We start from the raw sequence: 21,271 nt of genomic DNA, 5'->3' as shown, positions 1-21,271 counted from the left end.
TTTGTCGAAACATCGATTTCTCAAGTCTTGCCTACCTTAGCATCTCTGATTTTTTGACACACTTGCACTTAACAAGGCTATTCAGTGACCTATTCCAAGGGTTTAACTAACAAAAACAATAATAGTAATTTTTAAAACTACACTTGTGTGTCCCACTTTATGTAATTTCAGCTTATCCCCTTGTAACTCTGTAAAGTAATGTGAGAATTTAAAGCTCTGTCAGAGATGCTTCTGGACAAGGAGACAGACTTGCAAAGTGGGGCATTGAGGTGGTCTCCATGAGGAAGAAGTTGGCCAACCTAATTTCTCCGAATTGACAAACTTCCCCACCCCCAGGGGGTGGGGCTGGAAGGAAGCTGCAATTCCCAACCCAGTCACTAGTTGGCCACTTAACTGCACCCAGAGGGGACAGATGGGAAAACAACTCCAGCCCCACAGCCAGGATGGTCCCAGAATGGCAGTAAATCAAATTAGGCTTTTTCTAGGAACCTTTCCAGACATAAAATGGTTAGGAGGCACTGGGTGTTCTGAAATACACTATGACTGGCATTAGGCTTAAACTGCTGCTTGCTGTGTTCCTGGATAAATTAAAATGTGACCATAATATTTTATCCTCCATCTTGTGACTTCTGGAACTTATTCTCTCCTCTTTTCCTTCTCCCTCATCCATTAGAATTTACGAGAGAAACACAAAGCCAAATTTTGATGGGCCCAAGATTGAAACACACTGACTCAAAATGTCTCAAGGGACAGTAAGTTTACGAGCACATCAGTAGCTCTCCAGCTGGAATTTTTAAAGGAGACAGAGCTGACTGTCTTATGAAAGAGAACACTCACACATATTTCAAGAACGTTTGGAAACTTTTGTTTCAGATCAGATCAAGATCCATACAAATAAATGTTCTCTCCTTTACAATTGCTGCTACTAAAGTGACATATATGCCTCCAGGTATTTTTTCCTAAGTACATACCAGCATATGTTTCTTCTTTATAAAAAGAAAAACTAACAGTTTCAAATAATCTTCAAAATTTTATTATAAAAAGAACTGTTGATTAAACTATGACACCTAACTGTTAACCTCACTGCACATTCTATTCTCTTACTTTGAATATTCATGGGTTTTGGTAAAGTTGTGTTCAATTATTTCTTATTTTATCTTTTTTTTTTCTTTTTTGTACCCAGAGCCGATTTTTTTTTTATTAAGATTATGATAGATTACAACCGTGTGAGATTTCAGTTGTACATTATTGTTAGTAATGTTGTGGGTACACCACTTCACCCTTTGTGCCCTCCCCCCACCCCCCCTTTTCCCTGGTAACCACCCATCGGTTCTCCGTATCTGTATGTTAACTTCCACCTATAAGTGGGGTCATATAGAGTTCGTCTTTCTCTGTCTGGCTTATTTCGCTTAACGTAATACCCTCAAGGTCCATCCATGTTGATGCGAATGGAACAATTTGGTCCTTTTTTATGGCTGAGTAGTATTCCATTGTGTATATATACCATATCTTCTTTATCCAGTCGTCAGTTTCTGGGCATTTAGGTTGGTTCCACATCTTGGCTATTGTAAATAATGCTGCGATGAACATAGGGGTGTATGGGATTCTTGGGATTGTTGATTTCAGGTTCTTAGGATAGATACCCAGTAGTGGGATAGCTGGGTCATAGGGTATTTCTATTTTTAACTTTTTGAGAAATCTCCATACTGTTTTCCATAGTGGCTGCACTAGTTTACATTCCCACCAACAGTGTATGAGGGTTCCTTTTTCTCCACAACCTCTCCAACATTTGTCACTTTTGGTTTTGGATATTTTTGCCAATCTAACAGGTGTAAGGTGATATCTTAGTGTAGTTTTGATTTGCATTTCCCTGATGATTAGCGATGATGAACATCTTTTCATGTGTCTATTGGCCATACTTATATCTTCTTTGGAGAAATGTCTGTTCATGTCCTCTGCCCATTTTTTGATCAGGTTGTTTGTTTTTTTGTTGTTAAGCTGTGTGAGTTCTTTATATATTATGGATATCAATCCTGTGTCGGATAAGTAGCTTGTAAATATTTTTTCCCAATTAGTGGGCTGTTTTTTGTTTCAATCCTGTCTTCCCTTGCTTTGAAGAAACTCTTTAGTCTGATGAAGTCCCATTTGTTTATTCTTTCTATTGTTTCCCTCATCTGAGGAGTTATAGTGTCCGAAAAGATTCTTTTGAAACTGATGTCAAAGAGTGTACTGCCTATATTCTCTTCTAGAAGACTTATTGTTTCAGGCCTAATCTTTAAGTCTTTGATCCATTTTGAGTTTATTTTTGTGAATGGTGGAAAAGAATGGTTGATTTTCATTCTTTTACATGTGGCTGTCCAGTTTTCCCAGCACCATTTATTTTGAAGAGACTTTCTTTCCTCCATTGTAGGCCCTCAGCTCCTTTGTCGAAGATTAGCTGTCCATAGATGTGTGGTTTTATCTCTGGGCTTTCAATTCTGTTCCATTGATCTGTGCACCTGTTTTTGTACCAGTACCATGCTGTTTTGATCACTGTAGCTTTGTAGTATGTTTTGAAATCGGGGATTGTGATGACTCCAGCTTTGTTTTTCTTACTCAGGATTGCTTTAGCAATTCGTGGTCTTTTGCTGCCCCATATGAATTTTAGGATTCTTTGTTCAATTTCTGTAAAGAATGTCCTTGGGACTTATTTTATCTTTTAAAAATAATCTGTATTAATTTATTTTGGCCTGCTTCTGAATCCATAAGTATTACTGGCATTTCTTCTATAAAAGTATTTTAGCCAGTTCCTACCAACTTTCTCTATTCTTTTGAATTGCAAATTTGATTACTGAACCTAGGTTATATTTTTTAGACTGATTTATAACTTTTGAAACATATGTTGCTCCATTTTATTATTGTTGCTTCCTTGGTTTCAAGCACTGTGAACTTGGTCAAGTAGTGTTCACTTGGTAAAAATTAATGGCACTGTATACTGAGAATTTGTGTAGTTTTCTGTATGTATATTAATCTTCAGATTGATTTATAACTTTTATATGGCAGGCCCTGGCTCTGCCACTTACTTGGACAAACTATGTCACTGTATCGAGTCTCATCCCACATTTGTAAAATGGGGCTAGTGCTAACTACCTTGCAAGGTTACTTTCAGGATTTGTGATAACGTACTGAACATGCTTAGCACAGGCCTTGGCCCATAGGAGGTGCTCAACAAGTGGTTGAAATTATTTTCAGTAGATTAGGTAGGATTAGTACACTTTACTGTTCTTCATTCTATTATGTTCATGGAAGTTCTGTGACTTCCCTTTTTTATTCGTTCTTTACCATTTGTAATGCCCCATGGGTTAAAAGGAGACAGAAAATCAGAGATGAAATAATAAATAAATAAATAGCTGCTTGGGAGACCACAGAGAACAACTTCAGCCTACACTTAGCATTATATAAGGATAAAATGAAATAATGAATGTGAAAGCCCTTTGAAAAATATAAAAGAATGCCATGCAGATGTAATATTTGGCTTGACTTCAAGTAGAAACCAAGAACTGCTGAAATAATGGCTCCTTAGGATTTACCAAATGCCTGGGGTCAAATATCTGAGGAAAGAGCTTGAGACACATAACTACTCTACATTGTTTACTTACAAGTGTTCTGACTACTATTGTGACTTAACATATTTTAGTAGCAGAGCGATGGGAGAATGCATTATTTTACAGTAACCTAGAGATTCCAACAAATATCAGGGACATAAATCAGCACGAAGTCTTAAAAGTGGCTAGTCTGACAAGAAGGAGCCAGTGTAATGTGGCTTTTCTATTAGCTTGGCTATAAAGTTGGCTATTAACTTAGCACTTAATTGGATCCTCCTACAGTGGAATGATAAAAGCATTCAGTCCTGCAGGCTAGAGAACATGTTGTACCTGTTGAATAGTGTTTAAGGTACTTTAAAAGTCTGGTTATAATTGAGGAATGACTAAACACGACTTTCTTATATCGGACTTTTAGAGGTGGTAGGCATGGTGTCTGCTTACACAGAATTGTGTCTGCAGTACTGTGTCTGAATCCTAGCACCACCATTTACAAGCTGCAAGACTTTGGTCATATATTTTAGCCTTTATGACCCTCAGTTTCTTCATCTGTATAATGAGGGTAACATTATCTATCCTCTTACTTCATAGAATTATAAAAATTGTTAGATCGTGCACAGAAAAGAGCTTTGGAGACTTAAGCACTATACATACATTGGTTACAATTACCAAATGTAACCGTCATATTTAGCAATGAGGAAACCAAGGCCCAGAGACTCTAAATGATGTGGCTGAGGACCTATGGTGGCAGAGTTCGATCCAGAGCACAGAACGCCAAGGCCTCTTTTCTTTGCGGTATATCAATCAGTACTGTTTTTTGACATTTTATATAAACTAAGGTCTCCATCCATGACTCATTTAAATACAATTTATTACCCAGCTATAAAAGTTCATTAAAATTTAACTTCAAGTTTGTTAGCAGCTCGATTGAATCATCATGTCTATGTAGATGCAGTGCTGAACTTCCAGCTAAAAGTACAACTAGGCTAGTCCCTAAAGGAAAAAGGTTTTTGTTTTCACTTTGCATGTCAGTGCTTGACTTAAAACTTCTGTTTTTATAAGAGAGTCACATGAGATAATCTAAACTCTAAATCTAGTTATGAGGAAGAATCTACAAAACAAATTCAAACCTTGTATGAAAGCCAAAACTTTCATTATACTTTCATAGACTTCGTAAAATAACTCTTTTCACCTTCATCCTAACGTGTATTTCAAACCTGTAGTTTTGCCATTAACCTAAAAAGGACCAGTTGTGGCCTCAAAGATATCTTATTCTAATATTATTTTTGTCTCAATAGATTCATTTATCAATAATATGTCTGTGAAAATAGCATTATATCTAAAGGCACTTTTTTGTTTTAAATAAGGCTATTCTGAGTTTTCCCTCATACTTAAAATTTATGATGGATTTAGACTAAATAATGTCTAAAATTTGCTTACAACTCTAAGTTCTTATGATCTAGAATTCAGAATTATAAGAAGAAACTAGATCAATATTTATTTTTCCAGCTATAGTCACATGGCCATTTGAGGCTAGTTTCTTTTCCATAGAAAAAAAATACATAGGGGCATATTCAACCTTGGGACCTTATTAAAGAATGTTTCTCAAAGTCCTTGTGAGTTTACAGTAGTTTAATTTTACAGTGTTGTACAATGGAGAATGTGTGGAATTTAAATCTAAAGATTTGGGCTCATGTCCAGGCTGATCTTGAGCAAGATATTAAGCCTCTCTAAATCTCAGTTTTTTAATCTTTTAAATGAGGTTGTTTCAACAGGATGCCCAGAACTTGTAAGATTTTTTAAGGGCTGGGAGCGAGGGTTGGCAGGAGACTGAAGAATCTAGAAAAGCTATTTTTTTCAAAGCTAGAGAGTTTTTCAGTCTAGAAAGAGGTGAAAACTTGACTATTCCTTGTTGTCCCCCTTTGCTCTGGTGAAATGCCCCACTGAGCCCTTTACAAAAAGTGAAACTCGTAGCCCCCCTGGGTCGTGGAAAGCACTTTTGGGAAACCTAAATGCAGAGAGAACTTGGCTAGATATTCTCATTGCTCACACAGTTGTTAGCTTCTGAGCCTGTGCTTTATCTCTGCCCACTTTGTCACTTTTGAGGTGGGAGCAACGTCTCTTTTCTCTCCATACGAATCTAAATGGATTAGGGCAGCCCTGTTGCTTGTACAGGTACAGGTCCTAGGTACAACTAGGTAATGTGTATTCTTGCCAGATAAGGTGCTATCCAGAAATCCAAAGCTGAGGCCCTGAAGACAGCAGGTGTTCGTATCTAGAAAGTGGGGACAATGAAACTTACCTTGGAATGTGGTTGTGGGAATTAAGTGAGCTAGTGTATGGAAGGCTCCTGGCACATAACAGATACTCAATAAATGGTAGCTATCCTGAATAAGCTGTAGGGGAGTAGAATTTGCCACCCCGAAATGTGTCTCTTTGGCTTCAGGATTATTTTGGGCTGATTATTTTTAAGAAACAAAAGGCTCAGGAAGAAACTTTGACCTTCTTCATAAGTGCCTGAAAGAATTGAAGAAAGAAGGCCTATTCCAGGAAGAAGCTATCACCATAGATAACTATAGTATAATATGAACTAGGTGTGGTAGACAGGGAGGAGCCTAGCAAGGCCCATTTGATCAAAGTCCTCTCTGTGTCCTACTGTCTCTAGTTGGCTCAACAAATATTTGTTTACCAAACATTAACTCTTTTCATCTTCCTGTGAATTGCCTCCTTTTTTGAAGGCCCAGACCCCTGCCCTCTTCTCCTTAGTCCAGAATGACATACAGTCATTTGTCGCTTAGTGACAGAGAAACATTCTGAGAAATATGTCGTTAGGTGATTTCATCATTATGTGAACATCATAGAGTGCGTTTACACAAACCTAGATAGCGTAGCCTACTACAAACCTAGGCTGTAAGGTATAGCTGTTGCTCCTAGGCTACAAACCTGTTCAACATGTTACTGTACTGAATACTGCAGGCAGTTGTAATACAATGTTAAGTATTTGTCTATCTAAACATATCTAAACATAGAAAAGGTACAGTAAAAATAAGATATAAAAGAAAAAATGGTACCCTTATGTTGGGTACTTACCATGAGTGGAGCTCGCAGGACTGGAAGTTGCTCTGGGTGAGTCAGTGAGTGAGTGGTGAGTGAATATGAAGGCCTAGGACATTACTGCACACTACTGTACACTTTATCAACACTGTAGACGGCTACACTAAATTTATTTAAAATATTTTTATTTCTTCAATAATAAATTAACCTTAGCTTATTGTGACTTTTTTACTTTGTAAACATTTAAGTTTTTTAACTATTTGATGCTTTTGTAATAACACTGTAAAACACAAACACATTGTACAGCTGTACAAAAATATTTTTCCTTTATATCTCTACTCTATAAGCTTTTTTCTATTTTTAAAATTTTTAATTTTTTTTTTTACTTTTTAGACTTTTTTGTTCAAAACCAAGGCACAAACACACACATTAGTCTAGGCCTACACAGGGTCAGGATCATCTATATCACTGTCTTCCCCCTCCACATCTTGTCCCACCAAAAGGTCTTCAGGAGCAATAACACGGATGGAGGTGTCGTCTCCTATGATAGCAACGCCTTCTGGAATACCTCCTGAAGGACCTGCCTGAGGCTCTTCTTGAGGAGGTATCACTCTTTTCAGAAATATGCCCATGGTGGTTTGCTTGGCTTGTTTCTTTTTTTCATCATAGATTTATTTGTAAGCAGATAATGTACTATGAGTGTTCCTCTCTATTCATGAAAACCTTTCAGTGTTGGGGTCCATGTTTTCAAACTCTTTGAGGAGCTCCTTGAGATCTGCAAAAGCTTCTGCTAAACCCTTCACTGTGAATTTTCTTGGGGGTTCTTCTTTTTCTTCTGCTGAAGTTTCCTTTTCTCTTGCCTCTTCTTCAGCTATATGTTCCTGTTCCAGTCCTCCAACAGCTCCTCATTAGTCAATTCCTCAGGAACCACCTCTAGGAACTCCTTAATGTCATCCTCATCCATACCCAGGTTAAAATTGTTTGCCATCTCAACCACATCCTTGTTGATTTTTGCAACCTCTTCGTTCTTGGCAAATTCTTTGAAGTCATGGACAAACCTCTTGAGTGTCTTCTTCCAGATGCCGTTCATACACTCCTTGGTGACATTACCCCAAGCTCAATCAAGGTTCTTGATTCAGTCATAGATGTTGTCATCCTTTCATGATTGCATCACTGTCTTAGTGTCTTCCTCAGTTGCAAGAATAGCCTGGGCAAAGATCCTCCTCAGGTAGTAGGCCTTAAAAGCTGCTGTAGAGTGACGTGGCATGCAGCAGGCAATGAGGACATGTGTGCCCTCATTCCGTCCTCTTTCTCAACTCCATCTTCAAGGTAGCAGCAGCAGTGGCCATGGTTCAGTCACCGACATGCAGCTCCTTGTCCGCGCCCAGGAGCTCCACACCATTGAGGTGACCAGCCAGGAGATGGTTGCATAAGGCTCATGTAGCCTCGCTGCAGGGCATCACTCCAGAAGATCAAGTCAGGCTCCTGGCAGGCATGCCCCTAGAGGATGAGGCTGTCAGTGTGGGGTGGAGGCAGCTCTGACCACTCTGGAAGTAGCCACCTGCATGCTTGAAGGTGAAGTCCATGGTTCCCTGGCCAGTGCTGGGAAAGTAAGAGGTCAGACTCCAAAGGTGGCCAAACAGGAGGAAAAAAAGAAGACAGGTCAAGCCAAGCAGTGGATGCAGTACAACCGACACTTTGTCAACATTGTGCCCACCTTTGGCAAAAAGAAGGGCCCCAATGCCAACTCTTAAGTCCTTTGTAATCCTGGCTTTCTCTAATAAAGCCACTTAACCCAGTCAAAAAAAAGCTGCTGTAACTCCTTCATCATACCAAAGAGGTGGTATTTGGAGGGATAAATACCACTGTGATATTGAGATGAAGATCAGCAATAAAAGGAGAATGTCCAGGAGCATTATCAATAATAAGCAAAATCTTGAAAGGTATGTTACTCTCCAAAGAGTATTTCTCCATTTCGGTGGCATAACAATTCAGGAGGGCACCTTGGAAGAGGAGCTGGGTCATCCATGACTTCTTATTGCTCCTGTAGTACACTGGTAGTGTGCTTACTGATATGCTTGAGGGCCCTGGAGTTCTCACTGTGCCAGATCACAAAAGGTTTCAATTTGTAGCCTGCAACATTGCTCCCAAGCAAGGCTGTTATCCTGTTCTTAAAAGCCTTGAAAGCTAGCATTGACTTGGCCTCCTTATAGATAAAAGTCCTTTCAGGCATCCATTTCCAGAATAGGAAGGTTTCATCCATATTAAATATTTGCTCTGGCTAGTAATTTTCCTCCACAATCAGCTTAACTAGAGTTCCCAAAAATTTCTCAGCTGCCTTCACATCAGCACTCACAGATTCACCACTCATTTCACATTACGTAATGAATAATGATTCTAGAACATTTAAACTAGCCAGAGCTAGCAGCAAGTTCAACATTGTAGTCAGGTCCAGCCTTTTCTTTCAACATTGCAAACAAACTTTTTGCTTTGGCAGTGATCAACACGGTGCTAAGAGGGATACACTTCTCTGTCTGGTCTTCAAGCCAGGTCATTAAAAGTTTCTCCTGATATAGTTTCTGTCTGATATAGGCCTTTTTCCAATTTTTATTAGTCTTGTTGCCTTCAATGAAGCAGATGCTTTAACAGCTTCTGTCACTTTGTTCTTGTTCTCAAGATCATAGCTGGATCTTGGTGGAATGGTGGAACGAGACATGCCTGACTGGCAAGCAATAACCATCACCGATTTTCCACCTTCATAGTCCTTAATCACTTTTAATTTTATTTGCAGGTTATTCACTCAATGTGGCCTCTTACTGGTAACGTTAGCAGTGGATTTTGTACATTTAGGGGCCATGATGAACAAAACAACACAAGATTAAATCTAGTATAAGAGAAAACAATGCAATCAAGAGATGTGGTAAACATGAGACGTGTGAGGCTGCTGCTGGCATAACACGGCATACAGTTTTACAGTAAATTTTTTTTAATATAAGTAGAAAATGTACCCTCTAAAATAACCATAAAAAGTATAGTATAGTAATACATAAACCAGTAACATAGTTGTTTGTTATCATTATCAAGTATTATGTACTGCACATAATTGTATGTGCTATACTTTTATACAATTGGCAGTGTAGTAGGTTTGTTTACACCAACATCACCACAAACACGTGTAATGCATTGTGCTATGACGTTAAGGTGACTATACTGTCACTAGGTGATAGGAATTTCTCAGCTTCATTATAATCTTATGGGACACCATCATGTATGTGGTCTGTCATTGACCAAAATGTCGTATGCGGCACATGACTGTATATACCTCATTTTCCCTGACTGCCTTTGGAATTTTTAACACTTATGTGAATTCCCCATTCGTACACATTAAATTTGATTTTCTCCTGTTCACCTGCCTTATGTCATTTTAATTGTTCAACCAGCCATAAGAACCAAGAGGGGAAGGGGGGAAATTTTCCCCTCCTCATAATGCCCAATATTGTTTTCCCAAGTTCTACCATGGTCTCTTCCTCTGGCAGACATCAGAAGAGGTGGCAAAAATCAGGACAGCACTCAGTGGGCAGCCCTACACAAGTGCTGACCTGTATGGCCCCACCCTACCCCTGGGACACGCACCTACAAACCTTGGGCAGGGCTCTGAGTGGCAGATGGATGGGGTTAATAGCAGTGAGAACCAAAAGCAATCTGTACACCTAGCATCCTCCTGAGGCTGGCCCAGGGAGACATGTGACCTGCAGTTCAGCAGAAACGTAGGCAGGGAAAATGCTCAGTCCCTAGTTTAGATAGGCTTGCATTTACTTACTGAAGCTTTGAACAGAAAAGATGCAGCAACGTAAGACAAAGGGACACTGCTGTCAGGAAGTATGCCCAGGACAGTGCTATCTTGATGCTCTCTGATTGTTTTACCTCCAGTAAATATTCTGCCCTTTAACTAAATGACAACTAGAGTAGGAACATGAAGACAATGCTGAGAGCCATCTTCCAAGGGTTTAATAGATGTGAGTCATGAGAGAATTGGGGTAATGGGAGTACATGGAAGTTTCCTCTGATTATTCATATAAGGAAAGAGTAAGTAAGTTGACTTGCAGAGTAAAAAGGGGCAGCAGGTGTGAACTAGCAATCTAGGGGAGGGGGTAATGTGATGGACTAGCCAGGCAGCATGGAGGGCCATAGGATGTCCATGATCTCCAATTTAAATTGAGTCCAGTTGGCACGGTTGTATGTTTTCCTCAATGCTTTTAAGTGTGAAGTAGGTAGAGCTGGTTTTAATTAGAGTCAGGATTTTGCCAGGCAAGTACTATGACAGGAGAGAGGGGAAGGAAATTGGGAGTGTATGCAAGGACCATGAATAGAAGTTGGGTAAGGAGGAAAGTAAGGACACAGTGGGCATGAGGGGTGATGAAATGTGTCAGGGTTGATGCAATGGATTCTAGGTCCTAGCAGGGTAGAGGAAATTCTTTAAGAAACTCTTGACATTACAAATCTTTTTTTTTTATTTTTTTAGGTGTTTAAGAGTGGGACATTTCCTTGCTATCTTCCCACTTTACCTTCTTTATTCCCACTTTTTTTCTGCTCCTTTCCATGTTTAAATAGTAAGTTCATGAGGTGTTGCTACTTGCTTTGCGGAGAAAGAGAGAGAGAAAGAGAAAGAAACATCCCTCCCAGGGCAGATTCTTGTACTTCTGGCAAAGAAGGAGTTAAATGGTGTTATTTGGAAGTTCTTTAACATTATCCAGATTTGGCTTAGAGATAGGATTATGCTTATGTCCTTTATTTCTCTCCTTAATTTACAAAGAACTCTCTTATCTCAGACATTCTGGTGCTTTGTTGGAATTTTCTGAGTAATGCAGCCGATTACAGAGCAATTTTTTGGGAGAGCTGAAATCTGACCCTTAAATTGGGGCAGGATTCCAGCAAAATAGAGGCCTCCTGGCCAGAGCTTCTGCTCAGGTTCCTAACTGTAACACACTTCTCATCAGATTGGCTGCAAGAAATCAGATAACACAGGCCATTCTATCAGTTTGTTGTGCTGGTCTTTCACCTACCTGAAAACTGTCTTAAAATGATTGTTTTCCAAATGCAATGACACAGCAGTCTGTTTTCTAGAGACCTTATGTTCAATAATGCTCCTTGCTCAGAATGTTTACCCTAGTGATTCCGGAGGTGATTTAAGGTAGAATGAGCAATTCTCAAAGGCACAGAAAGGATGGAGAATAATAGAATGCACGAGATTTTGAAATCACGAGAAGTGAAAATGACCCCCTAATATGTCCACCATCTTTGCCTTGCTGGAAGGGGCCTTGAATGGTTGGTCTCCCTGTCCATCTTTCTGCCCCTACACGGGACTGCAATGAAGCTGTTCTAGAAAGAGAGCTTTCTGACCACTTAGAAATCAGGTCTAATGCTCTGTCAATGTCTAAGGAATTTTTATAAGTTGATCTTATATTTATCTTCAAGCAGATTTTACTCTGCCACACTTTAACTCATTCTTCTATTAACTGTTAAGGGATAGTCCCAATTTGGAAAGTAATTCACTGCTTGTTGCTATAATAAACAATGCCTAATTTTTAAGTTATGCTATTACCACAAGAAAAAAATAATTGCAATAATCTATAGCATGAATCTTGACTTCTTGGTTTTTTGAATTTGTGAAAAGCACAGCCTTTTGTGGGTGACTTGAATTCTCCCCGAGTTGAGCCGCCTTGCTTCTCCAGGTGCTGTGGAATGGTGCACATGGAAAGAGAGCTGAAGGTAGAGCCTCAGAGTCCAATCCTGCTGTGACAAGCTGCGTTGTCACAGTTTATATTATTCTTAATTTTTTATACCCCAGTGTCCTCATCTGCAAAATGTGAAGAAGTAGGCCTATGCCCCAGATAAATCAGGTATCAAACGTAAAAAACACTTTATAAATATTGGAAACATCTGTCTATTTTTAGAGTTTACTCCTAAATGCCCCATGGTAGCTTATTTGCGGTCCTCCTGGGGCCCCTCTCCTTCCCTCTTCTTTTTCTTTGCCCAGCTTCCTCTCTCCTTTCCCTAGTGTCCAGCTGTCCTCCATGGAATGTTGCTGTAGCAGGAATCTCAGGGACCACACAAAAGCTAAAAATATAGCCAAAGAAGAAATTAATACCAGTGAACAGAGACTTCCTGCTAAACGCATTTCTTAGGGGACGCTCTAAGACTGGACAAAAGAGGAGAGGAGAAGAAAAGCAGACTGGAGATGCCAGTGACAAGAGAGTAGGAGAGGGGAGAAGGAAGAGCAAAGGAGGCAGAGAGAATCCACTAGAAAGGGAGGAGCGCAGAACCTCACCCCCAAACCTCAGAACCCAGCTGGAAAAGGAGGGGAGAAGGACAGCATAATGTCAACAACACGTGAAAGTACATAAGTGGGAGTTTGTACAGAAAAGGGTAAAGTAAGCACAAGAGAATAAAATTCTTTTTAGGGAGGGGAGCATCAGGTAGTATTGCAGGTAGGCACTGTGATAAACTGAAGTTAAGATACGGTGTGAACTGCTGAGAATAGTTTAATAAGAGTAGGTGATTCCTATAGCCAGGGACTGTGAGGAAAGTGTAAATCGCTGTTAGATTTGCATTGCAGGTAAAATTATCCTGTGGCCAATAGAATATAGAAGAGATTTGCTTAAAATTTGGTTGGGACTCCCACTCTTACACTCTATCCACATGATAAAGACAACGTGGGAAATGAACGCGGAGCAACACACATTCCCATCTGCCTGCTTCCCACCCCCAAGAAAGCAAGCGGCACTCTGCAATAACTTGGAAGTAGGAAGACAGGTTTTCAGTGGACACCAGGTGTGGGAATTGAAGACTGAAGGAATTGGAGGTAGAATCACCGCTAAGGCATGGGCTGGGGCTCACAGAGCAAGTAGAGTAGCCTAGATGGAACAGCAATCCTGTTAGAGACTAGACTCTTCCTAGTGGAATTTCTTGAGCAGGAAACTGCTAATACATAATCTACCTTGTAATTAAAGGGAGCTCCACAAGCCCATTTGCAGACTTGGGCTTCTGTGGAAACATCACCACCCCGTCCTCAGTCTCTTCTGCCATGTACATCAGATGTCTTTCTCTGACCCTGGATGAAGACGTTAGCAGACCATATTATGTCCCAGTCTCCCACCTGCACAAGACTATTTAGGAAACTAACGTTAAGGGTAGCAACCAGAGTAATTAGCTAAGGTTGGGAGAATTATATTCCGTATCTTCAAACTCCCCGGGGAACAAAACCAGAGAGGTAAACTGTTTCTGTTTCACATTCCAAAAGTATCTCAGGACTCACCCAATTCTTTTTTCTTGATTGTTACTTCTCTTTCTGATAGCATCCATCTCATCTTAGGCAGGTCTAACCTTTGTTACCCTACTGTGAGCACAAGGATGTGTTTCTCACATGATGTTTTGAGATTCACCAAGTTAATTTCACTCCTGCTATGGCTACTCTGAAATCAGCCCTTTATGCAAAATTGAATGCAGGTGCCTTATCTAAAGGTTGAGCAAGGTGTCAGTGAAAAGAGAAGCCCTCTTTTGTTGGCTGGAGAGACTGGACTTTCTTTGTCATGCAATTCAGGTAAATACCCCTGCTGCCAGGCCTCTAGGCAGCTTTCATGGCCATACGTTCTCTGCTTATACTCTGTGGCCAAGAGAAAGAGAAAACAAAAAAATTCTAGGCGACCCCATTGGCCTCAAAACTAGGACTTGGTGACTTCTGTGGTCTGCCCTCACTTTCAGGTTCGGAATCCTAAGGCTGTGGCTTCTACCCTCATATCCATTCAAACAAGTTAAGCAACATTCATGGCTCCATTTTTCTAGGTCGTTGTGTAAGGGAAAGCACAGAGGAAGAACTAAAACCTTTTGCCTTGAGGGCAAAACACTTCTGCTTCCACTTTGAATAGAGGCAGTGAGACCGAGCAGAAAAATTTTCCATAGTTACCTGCCAGGTGTTAGTTATAACAGAGGAAGGCAGGGACAGATCCTTTGTATAAATCAGGAATGTTCTGGTTCTTGAGATGGAAAAGCAAACTTAGGAGAGCCAGTCTTGCACTTATAAACTCAAGTTCAGAATCTCTAGTCCACAGTGCCTCTCTATGTTGTGGGGCTAAGAAGGGTTTATCTTTTTGTTGGTATGGGAAAATTAAAGAATACCAAATTATGGTTTTTTTGGTTTTATTTTGAGGAAGATTAGCCCTGAGCTAACTACTGCCAATCCTCCTCTTTTTGCTGAGGAAGACTGGCCCTGAGCTAACATCCATGCCCATCTTCCTCTACTTTATACGTGGGATGCCTACCACAGCATGGCTTTTGCCAAGCCGTGCTGTGTCCACACCCAGGATCCGAACCGGTGAACCCCAGGCTGCCAAGAAGTGGAATGTGTGAACTCAACCACTGCACCACTGGGCCAACCCCACCAAATTATGTTTTACATACATATCAGGTACCAAATAATAAGCCTTAAATACATACATTGTAGTTACCTTGATTTTCAAAATGGGCAATTAGGCTTCATTTTCAGTATCTCCTCTTTCTTTCTTCCTTTCTTCCTTTCTTTTTTTTTTTTTTTTTCTTGCTAAGGAATATTCACCCAGAGCTAACATCTGTGCCAATCTTCCTCTATTTCAGATGTAGGTTGCCACCTCAGCATGGCCACCAACAAGTAGTATAGGTCCATGCCTGGGAACAAAACCTGACCCACTGAAGCAAAGTGCACCAAACTTAACTAGTAGGCCACAGGGCTGGCCCCTCAGTAGCTCCTCTTAGCACAAATATGTTTCTAGCAATACATCCACACTTTATTATTTGATTTTTGTCTTTTTGCTCTTAATTAATAGGTTTATAATTTAACTTTTCCTGTTTCTTTTATTATAAGCCCCTCCAGTCTAAATTTGGAAGAATAAAAGGTACGCAGAAGAAATGCATCATTTTAAAATAACAATAAAGATCATAACTTCCAGTCAACAAAAAGGCCTTTCCTCCTATTCCAAACATTTAGAAATAAAACATATATAACAACAAAAAAAATTAAATACTTAGATAAATTAAAAAGGAAGAGAGGAAAATCCCTAGATGCCAAAACTGAAGCAGAAACTAAAAGCCGTGACATGAGTCAAGTAAGCAGCAAGGCAGCTAACCCAATAGGTGCCTTTGCATAAATCAGAAAATGGACCACCCTCTGAGTGGACTCACTCTCATGGGCGCAGGACTTGGTGAGTGGAGCTCAAGCTTGATTTCACCCCCGGGCACCACCTCACCCAGGTGCTCTTGTGTAGGACATAACCTGCATAACTGTACCCAGTGCCCCTGTTACCGGCCACAAACACAGGTTCTTTACCTCCCACACAAGAGGGGCCAAACAAAAACTGGAACACCAGGCTTATGGCAAGGAAAGAGTTTTTATTATTGAAAGGCAGCCAGACGAAGAGATGGGAGTTAGTTAGAACTCAGATCCGCCTCCTTGAAGGGAAAAAGGTAGCGGTTTTTATTTGGGATTTTACATAGAGGAGGGGGAGCATGTGCTGGGGTTTTAGGTAGGGAAGGAGGAGCATGTGGCCTTGCCGGTTGGTGCCTTCCCACCAGCCTGCACGTGGCCTCGAAGACTGAATTTCTTTTCCCTTCCCTATCTGGACTTTCCTTGTTAGTTTTCATCTTCAGCTTGTATTTGGCCTTGTCAGGCTGCTTGTAGGGAAGGGGATGGCAAGATAAGGGAGTCCATAGGTAGGCATCCTTGGTTGTCTGTCTCTGTGATGGATGGTGGATTCTGGTGCCAGGAAACCAAGGGGTTGGGGTCTGGGAAGCTTCAACTTCTTGATATTCTCTGGATATCAGTTTCCCTGTAACAAACCTCAACAACCCATAATTAGCCAAAACTTCAGTGTGAGCCCAGTCTGAGGTCATCTGGGATTTTAACAATTTGTAACTTCTATTTGCCTTGTGAAGTTCAGGGATACAAAGGTTTAAAAGAACCAATATTTACATATGAATGTAGCTTAGAGAAGCAGGGAAAGGGGATGAGTGCTTTTGGTTTTAACCCCACATGTCCTGGGTTTAATGTAGTGGAGCTGATATCAGGGCCAGTATCAGCCCTAACAATGAGAGAAGAAGCTACATCACTCAGGGGTTTTGAAATTGGAAACAGGCCTTTGGGGTTGAAGGACAGAGTTTAAATGCATATATGAGGAAAGAACACTAAATCCTAAGTCCGCAAAAGACAGGGAGCTGATTGTACACCGTGCTCATAGCAGCACTATTCTCAATGGTCAAAAGGTGAAGCAACCCAAGTGTCCTTCGAGGGATTTATGGGTAAATAAAATGTGACATATACATAGAGTAGAATGTCATTCAGCCTTAAAAAGGAAGGAAATTCTAACACATGCTACAACATGGATGAACTTTGAGGACATTCTGCTAAGTGAAATAAGCCAGTTACAAAAAGACAATACTGTATGATTCCACTTATATGAGGTACTTAAAATAGTCAAATTTGGGGCCGGGCCCCGTGGCCAAGTGGTTAAGTTCGTGCGCTCCACTTCGGCAGCCCAGGGTTTCACTGGTTCAGATCTTGGGCGCAGACATGGCACCGCTCATTAGGCCACGCTGAGGTGGCGTCCCACTTACCACAACTGGAAGGACCCACAACTAACATGTACAACTATGTACCAGGGGGATTGGGGGAGAAAAAGCAGGAAAAAAAATTAAATCTGTTAAAAAAACGTAGTCAAATTTGCAGAGACAGAAAGTATAATAGTAGTTTCCAGGAGTTAGAGGGAGGGAGGAATGGGGAGTTGTTGAACAGAGATGGAATTGCACTTTGAGAAGATAAAAGCTTTGGAGATGGATGTAGCAGCACAGCAATATGAACATACTTAATGCCACTGCACTGTACACTGAAAAATAGTTAAGGTAGTAACATTTTATATTATGTGTATTTTACCACAATTTTTTTAAAATAAAAATTACTTATGGGGCTGGCCCCCTGGCTGAGTGGTTAAGTTCGCACACTCTGCTTCGGCGGCTCAGGGTTTCGCTGGTTCAGATCCTGGGTGAGGACATGGCACCGCTCATTAGGCCATGCTGAGGTGGCATCCCACATGCCACAATTAGAAGGATCCACAACTAAAATATACAACTATGGGGGGATTTGGGGAGAAAAAGCAGGAAAAAAAAAAGACTGGCAACAGTTGTTAGCTCAGGTGCCAATCTTAAAAAAAAAGACTGAAAAAAAAATATTAAAAAATTAAAAATAATGAAAGTTACTTAAATACATACAAACTTTAAAAACAAGATCAAAATATGAAAAAAAGAAAGATAGGAAGCTGAAACAAAATCCATAACACCAGGACCCACAAAGGACTGCCCTTGAAGTAAAGCAGTAAGTACTGTGTGTGGACTTCAGTAGAAGTAGCAAGGAGTTCTGCTGTCATCCTGGGCCATGAATCCAAAGAAATAAGAAACCCAGACCTGTGCCATTCGTGGATATAAGGTCTGAATTCACACTACCTTCAAGTTTTAGGAACCTTAAGTAGAAAAACACACATAAACAGTGATCAGGTCGGGGAGGGATGAATAGGCAGAGCAGTATGGCAACACCTTTTCAGATGCAACACCGAAGGCGTGATCCAGGGAAGAAACAGTTGATAAGCTGGGCTTCATTACAGTTAAAATCTTCTGCTGTGAGAAAGGCAATGTCACTATCTTGAGAAATATCTACATGCCAATGTTTATTGCAGCGTTATTCACAATAGCCAAGACGTGGAAACAACCCAAGTGCCCATCAACAGCTGAATGGGTAAAGAAAATGTGGTAATGTTATGGAATATTATTCAGCCATAAAAAAGATGAAATCCTGCCATTCGTGATAACATGGATGGACCTTGAGGACTTTATGCTAAGTGAAGTAAGTCAGAAAGGGAAAGACAAATACTGTATGCTCTCACTTATATGTGGAATCCGAAAAAGATTTTAAAAAGCCAAACTCATAGAAACAGAGTGGAATGGTGATTACTAGGGGGCTGGGGAAGGGGATAATGGGGAGATATTGATTAAAGAGTACAAACTTCCAGTTAGGAGATGAATAAGTTCTGAAGATGTAATATTCAGCATGGTAACTATAATTAACAATACTATATTATATACTCGAAAGTTACTAAGAGAATAGTAGATCTTAAATGTTCTCACCACACACACACAAAAAAATGTAATTATGTGAGGTAATGGATGTGTTAACTAACCTTATTGTGGTAATTATTGTGCAATATATACATGTATTGAATCATCACATTGTGGACCTTAAACTTACACAATATTATATGTCAATTATGGCTCAATAAAGCTTGAAAAAAATAAATGCTATGAAGAGCAGCTTTTCAGTTTAAAAAAGAAAAGACAGTGTCAGGAGTATGAGAAAACAAGCCACAGACTGGGAGAAAATATTTGCAAAAGATACATCTGATAAAGGACTGTTATCCAAAATATACAAAGAACACTTTAAACTCAACAATAAGAAAATCAACAATCCAAATAAAAAATGGGCAAAAGCCTTAAACAGTTAACTCACCAAAGAAGAAATACAGATGGCAAGTAACCATATGAAAACATGCTGAACATGATACGTCATTAGAGAATTGCAAATTAAAACAACAATGAGATAGCACTATACACCTATTTGAATGGGAAAAATCCAAAATACTGACACCAAATGCTGATGAGGTTGTGAAGCAACAAGAACTCTTAGTCACTGCTGATGGGAATGCAACATGGTCCAGCCACTTTAGAAGACAGTTGGGCAGTTTCTTACAAAACTAAACATACTCTTGCTATACAGTCCAGCAAACATACTCCTTGGTATCTACCCAAAGGATTTGAAGACATGTCCACACCAAAACCTACATGCAGATGTTTATAGCAGCTTTATTCATAACTCCCAAAACTTGGAAGCAGCCAAGATGTCCTTCAGTAGGTGAATGGATGAGTAAACTGTGATATATCCACACAATGGAATATTATTCAGTGCTAAAAAGAAATGAGCTATCAAGCCATGAGAAGACATGGGGAACCTTAAATGCCTATTACAAAGTGAAAGAAGCCAATCTGAAAAGGCTACATACTGCATGATTCCAACTATATGACATTCTGGAAAAGGCAAAACTGTGGAGACCATAAAAGGATCAGTGGTACAAGGGGTTAGGGAGAAGAAAGATGAATAGGCAAAGCCCAGAGGATTTTTAGGACGGTGAACTATTCTGTATGATATTACAAAGATAGATACATATTGGTATACATTTGCCAAAAGCTACAGAATGTACAACACCAGGAGTGAACCCTAATGTAAACTATAGTCTTTGGATGATAGTGATGTGGTTCATAGATTGTAAGAAATGTACCTCATGGTGTGGATGTCAATAGTAGAGGAGGTTGCGGGTGTGTGAGGACAGGGGATATATGGGAACTCTCTGTACTTTGCACTGTAAATCTAAATTGCTCTAAAAAAATAAAGTTAATTTTTTTTTTAATTAACAGAGAGAAGAGAGAAAATTCCTGAAAGAGAATGACATCTGAAAGACGATAGACACCTCATCAAAACAGTAGATTTCAGAAGACAATGGATTAATATCCTCAAAGTGCTGAGGAAAAATAATAGTATAGTTATAAAATCTATATGTACCCTTAATTAATAAGGAAGTCAAAATAAAGATTTCTTCAGACATTTGAAGACTAAGGCAATTTCTGTCCAGACCCTCATGAAAGAACTACTAAATTTTCTTATTTGGAAAAAATAGAATAAAAGAAGTTCCCATTGGCCAAATACAGGAGAAAAAGTGAACGTCAAATAGAATAATGACTGTATTAGGTTAAAATAGGTTGACTATATAAAAATTCATGAGTTCATAATATTACAAAATCAAAAAGCAAACAAGAGAAAGCAAGCACACACTATTTACACACATTGGTCACTATTGAAACCTAGGGTACAAGTGCTTATTTTGAAAATTGGCAATTAAAAATAATTAAGAATTTATCCTGTCTTTCCAGAATGAGCTATACAAAAGAACTTCAGTTAATAAATATAAAGCAAAGATAGAATTAGAAAATCTTCCGTTTTCAACCAAATGAAATAGTTGATAGAGACAAGGCTCATCAGTGGATGAAACCACTAGAGAAAAAGTTGCTGTAGAACTTTACAAGGGAGGGATCAGACTGTCAACACATGAACCTACTGATCAATCTTAGCATCACTCAAAACGCAACAGTGAGACAGGCTGGCTTCCTGATTTGATACAATATGAAGTACAATATATGGCGCCAACTTTGAAATATTTTTTGTCAGAAATATTGAGCCTAACCAAGACTCTCTTCAGCTAGTTTCCTCTCTTCACCTACTTTCCAATGAGAGGAAAAAGGGATAGAGGAATAAGTTAGATGATCCCATGAGGGAGCAGACAAATTCAGAATGTGGGACATTCTACAAGACAACACGTCTAATTTATTCTGTAAGTCAACACCATACAAAAAAAGAAAGAGGACTGTACTAGATCAGTGTTCTCAACCAGAGATGATTTTGTCCTCAGGGGGACATTTAACAGTGTCTGGAGACATTTTTGATTGTCACAATG

General features: G+C 39.7%; 1 long non-coding RNA gene and 1 pseudogene across 1 annotated transcript in view; both read left to right on the top strand.

The window, feature by feature from the left end:
• Window positions 1-20,364, top strand: part of LOC124235470 (uncharacterized) — a 41,233-nt gene extending 20,869 nt beyond the window's left edge. Inside the window, exon 3 of the long non-coding RNA XR_006887492.1 lies at window positions 20,178-20,364. This is a non-coding gene — a long non-coding RNA (uncharacterized LOC124235470). The remainder of the gene's footprint in view (window positions 1-20,177) is intronic.
• LOC124235469 (ubiquitin-like protein FUBI) lies at window positions 7,994-8,389 on the top strand (annotated as a pseudogene).
• Window positions 20,365-21,271: the final 907 nt, after the last annotated feature.

This window comes from Equus quagga, chromosome 2 (genome assembly GCF_021613505.1).
Source record: "Equus quagga isolate Etosha38 chromosome 2, UCLA_HA_Equagga_1.0, whole genome shotgun sequence".
NCBI classification, from domain to species: domain Eukaryota; kingdom Metazoa; phylum Chordata; class Mammalia; order Perissodactyla; family Equidae; genus Equus; species Equus quagga.
Note: the sequence above shows the minus strand (reverse complement) of the source record. Positions and strands in the feature narration are given on the sequence as shown.